Here is a 12,846-nt window from a genome sequence, read left to right on the forward strand (position 1 = left end):
GGGGTCGCCACAGCGGATCCTCCGCACGTTTGATTTGGCACATGTTTTACGCTGGATGCCCTTCCTAACGCAACCCTCCCCAATTTATCCGGGCTTGGGACCGGCACTAAGAGTGGCTGGGGATGGTTCCCTGACCGGGAATCGAACCCGGGTCGCAGCGGTGGGAGCGCTGCATCTTAACCACTAGACCACCAGGGGACCTTATTTGTCTTTCCACATATAAGGTCAGATTTTCTGCTTCCCCCAACTGATCGCCCTTTAATGCCTTGGGGACAACTCTAGTTGGCACATATTCAGCACGCAGAGCTTGCCACACTGCAGGATAGTAAGCATCAAAAACAGTCCCATTCATGTGATGTGTATCTACTGCCTCGATCATATCAGAGGCTTGGAGAATTTCTTGCATCTTCGCTTCACTCAAGATCTTTGCCAGGAAAGCTTTTATATCCCCCACAGAGACCAGCCGTCTCATCCTCTAACACCTTTATCCACTTTCCAGCTCCTTCATGGATGTTGTGTGGAAATTGTGGAACTATGGACCTATGTCTTCGTTTGTCTTCCCTGTTTCCAACTACCTGCATTAAATGATACCTCCTCCTCACCTTCTCTCTCTCTTCTGCATAAAAATCCACTCCCAGTGTTCCACGTGTTATCTGTCACACTTCTTTTTTTGTTCTGGTGTTGTAATGGTCCTGTCTATCCTCTCTGTTTTTTTTCTTTCTACCACCAGTTTGTCCAATTTACCTTCCTTTCCATATTGCTTTCTAATCTTTTGTAAATTTGCCTTTACCTCATTATAACAATCCAAAGGCGAGCTTTCCTCTTTACCAGTTTTTCTATCCCCTACATCTAAATCAACATTACCTTTCATCCTCATTTCTTCTAAACCTCCACCGTTTCTTTGAGTAATAGGAATTGTCTCTCAGGAGGCACATATGGGGGAGGAGTGCCTCGCAATCTGCCTTTTTTCCTTTTCTCCTCTCTAACTTTTTCATTTTTACTAACTCTTCTCTTTCCTTCTTAAACAAGGCCAATAACTTTTTTTCTGGTCTTTTTATTTCTCTCCGCACACTCTATTTGTTTATCGATGCAGTCTTGTAATTCTTTATCAAAGTTTCTATTTCGCCACGCAATGCTACATCAAACGTCCCTTTCTTTGGCTATTTCGTCACCATACTCTTAGTTCTCTTTTGCTATTTATTTGAGATCTTATTTTTAAGGTTTTTACACGATAGATGTTTTAACACTAAGGTTTCCACAGGAGAGGCTGCCATTGTCCTGTAGACTCTAACACCACAACTCTAACCTTACTGTTCTAATCACACGTATGAAGCTGTTTTGTTATCATTAAACTTATTACAGTGGTATATAATCTTATACACAGTAAAAACAGAAGTGTTAATTTAACTCCTAAAGAGTTTAATTTGACTCTGTTTCGGATAAAATTTGGTCCCATTCGAAATGAGTTTAAAATGTACTCTTTGGTCAGTGTCAAGTTTTTAGAGTTAATTCTACTCAATATTGTGTAAAAAATAACAATGAAATGTGTAAAAGTATTAAACACTGTAGGTTAATCACACTGTTAAGAGTAATATAATTACACAGTATAGAGTAAATTTATCTACAATTTTACTTAAAAAAAAATATGACACTAAGAGTAATATTTACTTTTCATTTCTCTTCAGTGTTTTAAAAAATATATAAAACACAAGATGCAGTGTTACTGAATTATAGAACTATCAACTACTATCCAAATAAAAACAAGCACAATAACACTAGATCACAGAACTCACAATTTATTGTAAAAAATAAAGCATTTCAATGTCAATTGTATTTACATTGCAAACACATTGCCTTGTCTCTGACCGAAACATGTATACTATCATAAAAAATGTTTACCAGAAAAAGCAATATGGCACAACAAGGAGAGTTGTGTCATTCCCTCCATATGACATTTGTATGTCAAAAGGCCTATGGGGTAATGCAGGTTGTCGACATGGAAAAAAAACAAAATACTGCTTTGCTCTGATCACCTCATATGCATGGAAATGTTCTTGAAAAGTTACTGTACTTAAAGGCACTGTGAGTAGCAACAGTTTTTCACACATTATTAGAACTGACTCAATCTGATAAAACACAGGCACTTCAGATTCAACTGATGGATATCTTGAACAATCTCTTCCATGGAAATCACCACAGAATTCAGTGTACTTTGACCAACACCTGCTGCCTTTAGATCAGAAATTACAGCTGAACAACTATTTACAATGTATGGCGAAGATAACTGTGACTCAGCCTCTAAATATTCAGTCGACTCTTCAACATGAGAAACATGTTTTGTATTGACCGTACTTTATGGATATGAAAGATCATATTCTACAGAATTAACTGAACTGCTTCCATGGCACTTATCAAGATGCTTCCTTAAACCAGAAAAACTGGCAAAAGAATGTGAGCATCCTTCTTGACCACACTTCAGAAAAAGAGTCCTGCCTGTACATAGCCCATGAATTACCTTAAAATGCTTAACAAGGTTGTTTGAACTTCATGGTCACTTTTGCAAATAAAACACTTAATAGATTTATCTCAACTAATGCACCATTCTTGCCCGCAACTCTGCAACTCTAGGAGTCTCCTTTGTTTCCCCTATGTCGATGTTATAGATGGTTGTTTGGACAAAAGTGAAAAAGCTGATCAGGGAAGAACTGTATGACGTACCAAAGACGTAATGGGCTCAATGTAGCTTCAAAGACTTGATAATTCCTGCAGAGAAATAAGGGTCTTATCTAGAGAAACGATCGGCTGTTTTCAAAATAAAAATAATATACTTTTTAACCACAATTGGATCTTTCTGACATCATGAAGTAATGCGTGGCGCATCTTGAGATTCTGCAACACTTTTTATTTTGAAAACGACTGATCGTTTTGCTAGATAAGAACCTTATTTCTCTGCTAGGATCATATTGAGACTTTGAAGCTACATTGAGACAGACTTTGAACCCTCATTTGAACCCTAAAACCGTTGGTAAAAAAAAAAAGAAAAGAAAAATCCTGGAATGTTTTCCTCAAAAACCTTAATTTATTTCTGACTGAAGAAAGAAAGACATGGACCTCTTGGAGGACATGGGGGTTAGTAAATAATCAGCAAAAAAATTTTTATAAGTGAACTAACCCTTTAAGCATACCTTTTGAAATCTGATGAGCTGATCTACAGCTTAATACGCAGAAAGCTTTCCCGGCCTCTTTCTACCTTGTGCAGATGGTGGTAGCAGATGTAGCTGCAGCAAGATGGCAGACATGTCACTGTCCCAGCCTACAAATATGTAAATAAAAACCTGGTTAACACTATGCCATAGCATTTAAAATGACAACTTGCACCATTACGAAAATGTACACTACACACCTACATAACCCACAATAACAAGTAAAACAGTTCCATTCATACCATTCTCAACTTCAGCAGCTGACTCAGCATTGCGCATTAAATCCAAGAGTTCTGTGGTGGGTACAAGTCCATGGCTTTCCTTTATTACTTTTGCTTTAAAAGTGGTTGGCCACTTCTCCAAGAATTTGTTGGCTTTGGCCTCACCAAACAGAAATGTGAAATCTTGTTCTATCTGCAATTTAACACACAGAAGTGATGAGTGATACATATTGCTAAATTGGATTGGTGATTGGTGATGCTGTGAATTAAGATGTCATACCAGTCCTGGTGTGTCCAGAAATCGTGGGAAGACCAAGAAGACATCTGATGATTTGGCTTCATCATTGACCATTGCTTGAAGGTCATTTTCATCTTGCCATGGACAGGCTTTTCATCAGCAGAGTGTCTCAAAACAGCAATAGCTGCTTCCACATCCTCATCAGATAGCTCTCTGTCAAAGGTGGTGGGCTGACAAACACGACCTGGCCCACCAACGTAAGACAAAATAAAATGTTAAAAACTTTCTGTACAATTCACAGGTCACCAATATAATCACGTCACTGATCAGGAAACATACCTTTCGGAGATTAGCTGACTGAGGAACCTCTTTCCTCTGCTGTTTTTCTTTGTATGGTGAATATGTGAATAATCGCCATGCAAGGTATCCTGAACCACTCTCTGAAACGTAATTGTTTATGGAGTACTATTAACATTTCAAAGAGTGAATATGTGAATAATGTTGCAGTAACGCATTTACTTACATATCCATTTTGTGAGTATGGGTCTTCTAGATACGGAAACAAAGCTACTATCCTAGCACAGGGGTGGCCAACCCGCGGCTCGCGAGCCGCATGCGGCTCTTACGTTCATATCGAAGTTTGTGTTTGTTTGTTTTTTTAATGTGCGTGTTCGCTTTGCTTGAGTTCAATTATTTCAAGTATTTTAAGACTTAAATGAGTTTGCCCTTACTGGGAAACTTTGCGGTATGTCAGACGAAACACAATTGTAATGACGCAATAAAAAAGCGCAGCCAGCACACGGTTATCTGGATAAGAGCAACATGTCTGCGGTGTGCGGAGAGCGATTTGCAAAACATGCAATGCTGAAATTTCAAGAGGGGGTGTATCTGCAAAGTTTCTCCACGTCTGGTTTAATTTATCACCTGAAATCCAAACATCCCGATTGCAATTCTAAATATGAGAAGAACGCGGCGCAGAAAAGTAGTCAATCCGAGCATGCGCACTCCGTCTGTAGCGGACGTTTTTGAAAAGGCAGGAAAGTTTTCCATTGATGATGCCAAGGCAAAAGGCATAACAAACAAAATTATGGATTTCATGGCCTTTTGAATTAAATTTTCATTTCGGTGCATCCCTAAAACATTATCGTTGGTGTGGCCCTCCAACACAATTCAGGTTTCTCATTGTAAAAATGAATTGCCCACCCCTGCGGTATATTCATCTCACGCACATGCGCATTTGACGAAAATACCGTATTGAACTCAAGCGAAGTGAACACGCACATAAAAAAACCCCCACAAAGTCTGTCTTTTCTACCCTGAAACATGTGAAATCAAAGCATTGATCTGTTCTGACTGACACCCATGTGAAAGAATTGCTTCGAGAAGCAACAACGGAATACGAGGCAGATTTGAAGGGAATTGTTCAAGGCAAGGAATGCCAAAAGTCCCACTAAGTAACATGCATACTAAAAGAAAAACGCTATTGTAAATTATTATATATATTTTTTGTGGACTTGGTTAAACAGAGTTTGTGTGTGAGAGACAGTGCACACAATGTTCATTGTTAAAAATGACTGTCCTGTCGTCTTAGAACTGTCAGAGTCAATTTCTGTCATTATGTTGGTGTGTGACATTTACAATAAATCTGGCTGAGCAGAGGTGTGTGTGTGTGTGTGTGTGTGTGTGTGTGTGTGTGTGTAAGAGGAAGAGATGGGTGATGTTCATGTGTGCCCATGTGTATGATGTGGCTCTTTGCGGAAACACAGTAAAAAATGTGGCTCTCGGTCTCTGACTGGTTGGCCACCCCTGTCCTAGCATATGAATTCAAAGTTAACATCACACTCAAATGACATTGCGCAACACAATTTACATAATTGATATTTGTAAAATAATAACAATGTTTATTTACAGTCCAGCTATATGCGTAATGCTTACCCATGTGCTTCTGTTATCTCAGCAGCAAGTATGTTAATCATCTGTCTTCTGGTGGCATCTGTCAGGGATTTGGTTTTTCCATACTCTTGTATAATTTGTCTATATCAGGGGTGTCAAACTCAATTGCACAGGGGGCCAAAACTCAAAGCACACTTTAGGTTGCGCGCCGAACAGGATAAAACTAAATGGTTTTTTTTTACATAAATATGAATAAAAACAGACAGGAATATTATTCCAGAATAAATCAACTTAAACTTTAAATAAATAGCTCTCCATAAAAATATATCCTGTTAAAATTATACAAGTTAGAAATATGAACATGCTGCAAAAAAACCCTCCTGAACAAATGAATAGAAATTTTGCTTTAAGTAAACGTTAAAATAACAACAAATCAAAACAATCAGATTTCTTTGCTCTTATGCCATTTTATAATAAATAATCTTAAATTTTAAATAACTTAAAATATTTTGCTCTTCATAAAAATATCTCCTGTCAAACACCAGACGTCTCACAGCTTCATCATGCAGCTCTTCAGAAACTCTCCCTCAGTAAATAATCGGTGTTGTGCCTAATTCAGACCCCCGGTCTGAAATTAACCCCCCTTCGCGTGCACGCGGACAGTACCGTCGTATTTTCTGTAGATGGCACTAAAAACATGGAAGATTGGTTCAAATGTTTTCCTGGTCCTAACGCCAAAAGATCAATTTGAAGAAAACGTATACAGCTTCATGTAGATGGCAGAATAAACTCAGGAATGTAATCATTTGCTTTTAAAACCACCTGCGTGAATTCTAACCGCGTATTTATTTTGCGTTAATACCTAGACTCACTTAAATTACTCGGATACACAAGTAAAAAAAAATATTTAAATAGTTAATTTCATTTTATTAACATGGACATAACCAATTATTAAATTGTGATAGATAGTGAATAATCTTGCTCATAGAAAACAGTAAATACCCAGTTGTTATCACCACTTTTCTCCCCACAGACATGGCACAGTTGGCTCAGGTCATCTAAAATAGCCAATTCAAGTGAGAAGATTATTTGATTTGCATTTAATGTACAGTTAGTGTATGTACATTCTAAATGTACATTGCAAAAGAAAATATATCCTATTTCAACCAAACGTACAGGTAAATTTCTGCTAAACAAGCAGGTAGTCAAATGAGTTGGTGAGGATGATGGCAGATAGGTGTGGTGATTATGAAGAATGTGCAGTTAATGACTAGAAAGAAAATGTAGATAAGATATATATATATATATATATATATATATATATATATATATATATATATATATATATATATATATATATATATATATATATATATATATATATATAATCAGCACAACTGTTTAAAGAATTCTAAAGGCTTGTGTGAAATAGAAGGGGGGGGATGGGGTAGAATTAATGCAGGGGCTTTACATTCGGTTTGCCTAAATAATACCCCCCTAAATAATACAGCTGTCCATGTTGTTAGATTAAATGTAGTATTTTACACATACATTATTACTTGTGTAGGTGTATCACAGCAAGGTGGGGGGAGGGGTGTCAGGTTATGTCCATGTTAATAAAATAAAATAAATTATTTAAATATATATATTTTTTTACTTGTGTATCCGAGTAATTTTTTATTCTGAGTTTTTTCTGCCATTTACAGAAAGCTGTATACGTTTTCTTCAAATTGATCTTTTGGCGTCAGGACCAGGAAAACATTTGACCCAAACGTGTTTTTAGTGCCATCTACAGGAAATACGACGGTACTGTCCGCGTGCACGCGACGGGGGGTTGATTTCAGACCGGGGGTCTGAATTAGGCACAACACCTGTTAACACGTGTGTCTTATTAGTGGTGCGAATGTGGATGTAATTAAGGAATTGAATCTAAGACGGAACTACGAGACAAAATATCAGGAGAACCTGAAAAACCTGAATGCAGAGCAGAAGATACAGAAAGTAGAAGAGTTAAAGAAGAATCTGACATTTCAGCAGACGTTTTTCACCAGAGCAAAATCACAAAGTGAAGCTGGTGTGAAAGCAGAGGAGAAATCAGTCACATCAGCCGGTTATTTACTGAGAAAGAGTTTCTGAAGAGCTGCATGATAAAGCTGTGAGACGGCTGGTGTTTGACAGGAGATATATAGATAAAATATTTTAAGTTATATAAAGTTTAAGATTATTTTTTTATAAAATGGCATAAGAGCAAAGAAATTGTTTTGATTTGTTGTTATTTTAACGTTTACTTAAAGCAAAATTTTTTTTGTAGTATGTTCATATTTCTAACTTGTATAATTTTAACAGGATATATTTTTATGGAGAGCTATTTATTTAAAGTTTAAGTCGATTTATTCTGGAATAATAATCCTGTCTGTTTTTATTCATATTTATGTTAAAAAAAACTCATTTTGTTTTAGTGTGTTCAATAAATGTTTATCCTGTTCGGCGTGCAACCTAAAGTGTGCTTTGAGTTTTGGCCCCCTGTGCAATTGAGTTTGACACCCCCGATATAGATGAATATCATTATTTATTAAGAATAACATATAATTAAAGGTAAATTGAGCAAATTTGTTATTTCAGAAGTGTGTATCAAACTGGTAGCCCTTCACATTAGTCGGTACTCAAGAAGTAGCTCTCGGTGTCAAAAAGGTTGGTGACCCCTGGTATAGACCATAACGCATAAATGCGCATTAATGGGAACATTTAAAGAACGTTCTTTAAAAAAAGAAACTAAAAAGTAACGCATTACTTTTTTGGTGTAAGTACTCAACAAAGCAATTGAGTTACTTTTTGAATGAAGTAACTAGTAACTAGCACAACACTGCTTATGACAGTGAACTGTAAAACAGTAAACATTAGTAAACATCAGTAGCGCTACGCAAAACTTTATCATCTTCTGAGATCACATTGCCGAGATATGAGACCTTTCGCTTCACCCACTGTAGTTTCTGGTGTGAAGCTTTAAATCCATCCTGAGCCAGGACGTTGCAGACAACCACTGACACTTTTTGGCAGTTCATTTCATTTCAATTCAATTCATTTTTATTTGTATAGCGCTTTTAACAATGAACATTGTCTCAAAGCAGCTTTACACAGATAATGTGGTGATAAAGAGTGAATATGTTATTTATGAGTAAGTTTGTCCCTGATGAGCAAGCCGGTGGCGACTGTGGCAAGGAAAAACTCCCCGAGATGGCATAAGGAAGAAACCTTGAGAGGAACCAGACTCCTCCTCATCTGGGTTGCACCGAATGTCCATTTGTAGCAGATATACAATGTTGCGGGGTGCAGTGATGATGATCAGAAGCGAACTGTATTCCTGAGTCAGTGAAGGAGACTGTTGACATTAACTACGGTCCAATCCATCCTCAAAGCGCCCGTTCTTACTCCGGAATTTCATGGAATATATATATAAAACGGGTAGAAGTAATAACTACTTTTTACTTAAGTACATGTCAGAGCCAAGACTTCTTTACTTTCACTTAAGTAAAAAGGTATAATCAGTACTTCAACTTTTACCCGAGTATTTTAAAACATGAATATCTGTACTTCTACTTAAGTAATGGATGTGTGTACTTTTGCCACCTCTGACTACAGCAGAGAATATGGCTGGCGAGTCAACAAAGCCCTGAGGACGAAGGGTCCAGGTGAATTGATGTCTCCTGTAGGTAAATGTGAAAAGTGTCTGTGACTCAGCGGCCAAAGGGACACTGAGAAAGGCATAACAACGATCAATCACAGTAAAAAATCTCTGAGTTGCTGGTATAGAGTTAACAATAGTAGCTTTATATCAGGCACCAAAGGAGCTAATGAAATATTTTTTTTCATTGATCTCTCGTAAATTTTTTATCTGCCTTCATGACAGGATTATTCGGCGTGTTATAAGGTGAAAGTATCTCAATCAAAACAACTTGTGACAATTAATTGTCAATAACTGAAGCAATGCGGTGTGGTTTCATGAGTGCATGATACGGTTTTACCTGGATTAAACCTGCTCGTCTTTGTGAGAGGCTCATAATTTAGGGTTAATTTAACCTAAATTTGGTTCATCAAGCAGGACTTCTGTACTATCATGGAAGAAATCTTCCAGATGTGGCTGTGGCTTAGTCGGGAGCATAAGGACAGAAGGAAAAGACAGTGAAACATTGGTTTCAACAAATCTCTATTCCCATTTTATACATCCTAAAAGGTTCAAAGGTGAGTTTGAAATTATTGTAAAGCTATGATAAAATTTGTACCAGTCGGTGTCAAAACAGACAAAGGGTGAGTTACAGGACATAAAATTGGAACTCTATACCGAATAGATTAACTTCCCCTTTCTCCTAGGACCTCCTCCTTGAGTTTTGTACTGTGGCTGGAATGCACCACTTCCTGTTCCAGCAAAGAGCATAACTAAATAACTAAAACTGCAGCAGAGTAAAAACCTCTAGCAGCATCTAAATATCTAGGAAAAAGTATCTAGATGTGACACAATTTTACTCCATCATGCCAAATGATTTGAATAAAGATTAGTCCAATAACCAGCACTATTCCTATACATTCAATCTTTGGGATTTTCTTCCGGCAATAAGCAAAAGATTCAATTCAATTCAATTCATTTTTATTTGTATAGCGCTTTTAACAATGAACATTGTCTCAACGCAGCTTTACACAGATAATGTGGTGATAAAAAATTAATATGTTTTTTATAAGTGTAAATTTAAGAGGAACCAGACTCAGGAGGGAACCCATCCTCGTCTGGATTGCACCGAATGTCAATTTATTGCAGATATACGATGTTAAGGGTACAGTGATCAGAAGCAAACTGTAGTCCTAAATCAATATAGCAGACTGTTGACATTAACTACAGTCCAAATCCACCCTCAAAAATCCCGTTCCTACTCCGGAATTTCATGGAACCACCCAAGGCGTTGATGAGAAACCATCCCCATCTGCACAGAGTGGCCTCCAAACGAAGAGAACACTGTAAGGCCCATCTTAACACCTTTTGTCTATGTATTATTTTAAGTTTTGAAACTTATTGGTAATTAATTAGTGAATAACTAAAACTGATTTGTGTATTGAGCCATTTAAATGATATGTCTGCTTGAAAATGGGACATGATCTCTGACATCCCCTAATGTTAGCCTAGTAAATTTATGCATTTGCACCCGCCTCCTGCACTTTAATGGATTTATTAATTTGCTATGTAACAGAACAGTCCAAAAATATCTGTCTCACAGATACTGAAATGTAACAGAATTACATGAGGGTAGTTCCTTAACTTTGAATAAATAACTATAAAACCTATTTGTGATGTAAATCATCTTGTGCATGACACTTGATCATGCCTAGAAAAAAGTTTTTGCCAAACAGGTTTATTAGTATCTTTTTGCAGTTAAGAGCTTGAGGATCTGGCATTCTGTGGTTCTTGTTTTAGGGGCATTTGAGTACAATAGCTTTAATTAAACAAACAAACAAAAACACACACTGTTACCCAGAATCAAACAGAATAATGCATTGGTGACAAATTTATTTTAACAGTCGTACCAAAAGTATTTATTTAAATAATCTGTAGTAAAGGATCATAAAAGGAATGCTGACAAATTCAGTTCATAATGACAACTAAAGGTTCCACCAGTTCTGAGTATTTAAGTAGTTTCACTGTTAGCTACCCTTTGTAAGTAGTGTGTAGTATAGCAATAATATAAATTTTTAAAAAATTTATATTTAGCTTAACTACTTCAAATTATGAGTATCTTGGTAAGTTTCAAAGTAGGTTCTCCAATCATGACTGCATTTGACCTATGCCCATATAGTAACTCTTAGATGTGCTTTGAAGTCGTCAGCAATAAATACATCCTGATTCAGTTTCACAAGGATGAGTTATTACTATTGTCCCCTCCCACCCAAAAAAAGAAGAAAATAGTATATGCACATTTTTAATAACTTTGTACAAACTATGTTTATTTTCCTTGATTTCATAAGGGCTCTACTATAGTATTTTTCATTTTTCTTTTAAAATTCATTTGAAGTATGCCATTTAATTATGTGGCATCAACTTTGGAGTTTTTTTTCCTAAAACGTTGAAACTTGTATAATAAACTTTTTTTGAGAGAGATTTAAACACAAAACAGAAAATTACGCAAATGTTTGTCATGTCCCAACAGGAACAAAAAAATGTACACTGTATAAATAAACAAATGTTTGACATAAAAAAATAGAGATAAAAAGTTTTTTTTACATCGACCACTGCATCTTGACTAGACAAAGAGCAAACTTTTTAGAAGCACAAGCTCATCATTTGGCCACAAAGAGAAAAATACATACAGTGCTGTGAAAAAAATATGCTAAATAAAAAACAATGTTTTTTGGTAACAAATATATTTCACAGCATTACAGTACTCATGCACTAAAAGCAGATGAGAAGGCCTAAGGCACAGTCACTACTCCAGTTCATGCCAGTGGCACTTGGCTGACCACTTAATTTCTACAAACCTTAGCAAACCATGTCTTCATGGACCTCCCTTTGTGCACAGGGAGTGATGCTAGAACAGGTTTAGGCTTAATCTCTCAGTTCCTGTAAAGGTACAGTTCATCAGGAGAGAATTCACAGCACTTCATATTGTCCACATTGTTTCTACAGCCTTATTCCAAAACGGATTAAATCAATTATTTTCCTCAAAATTCTACAAACAATGCCCCGTAATGACAAAGTTAAATTACATTTGAAAATCAAATATATTTAAAAAAATAAAATAAAAAAAACATAAAAAAACACCTGTACAAGAATTCACAGCCTATGTTGAAGCACCTTTGGCAACATTACAGCATTACACTCCACTGTAGTGTTGGTATGTTCTAGTTGATAAGTGGTGCCTGGTTTCCTCCAGACATGATGCTTGGCATTCAGCCCTAAGAGTTCAATCTTTGTTTCTCATGGTCTGAAAGAACCCTCTGGAAGGTTTTCCAATCTCCTCAGCGAAATGCTGGAGAGACTGACTCTTTGAGCTGACTAGAGCCCTTCTCCCCCGATCGCTCAGTTTAGCCAGGTGGCCCTCTCTAGAAAGAGTCCTGGTGGTTCAAAACTTCTTCCATTTACTGATGATGAAGGCCAGTGTGCTCACTGTGACCTTCAATTCTGCAGGAATTATTTCGGTACCCTTCGCTAGATCTGTGCCTTTGTACAATTCTGCATCAGTGGCATACAGGCACTTCATGGCATGGTTTGTGCGCTGACATGCTGTATAGTATATTGACAAGTGTGTTT

Source organism: Silurus aristotelis, assembly GCF_946808225.1.
Source record: "Silurus aristotelis genome assembly, chromosome: 2".
NCBI classification, from domain to species: domain Eukaryota; kingdom Metazoa; phylum Chordata; class Actinopteri; order Siluriformes; family Siluridae; genus Silurus; species Silurus aristotelis.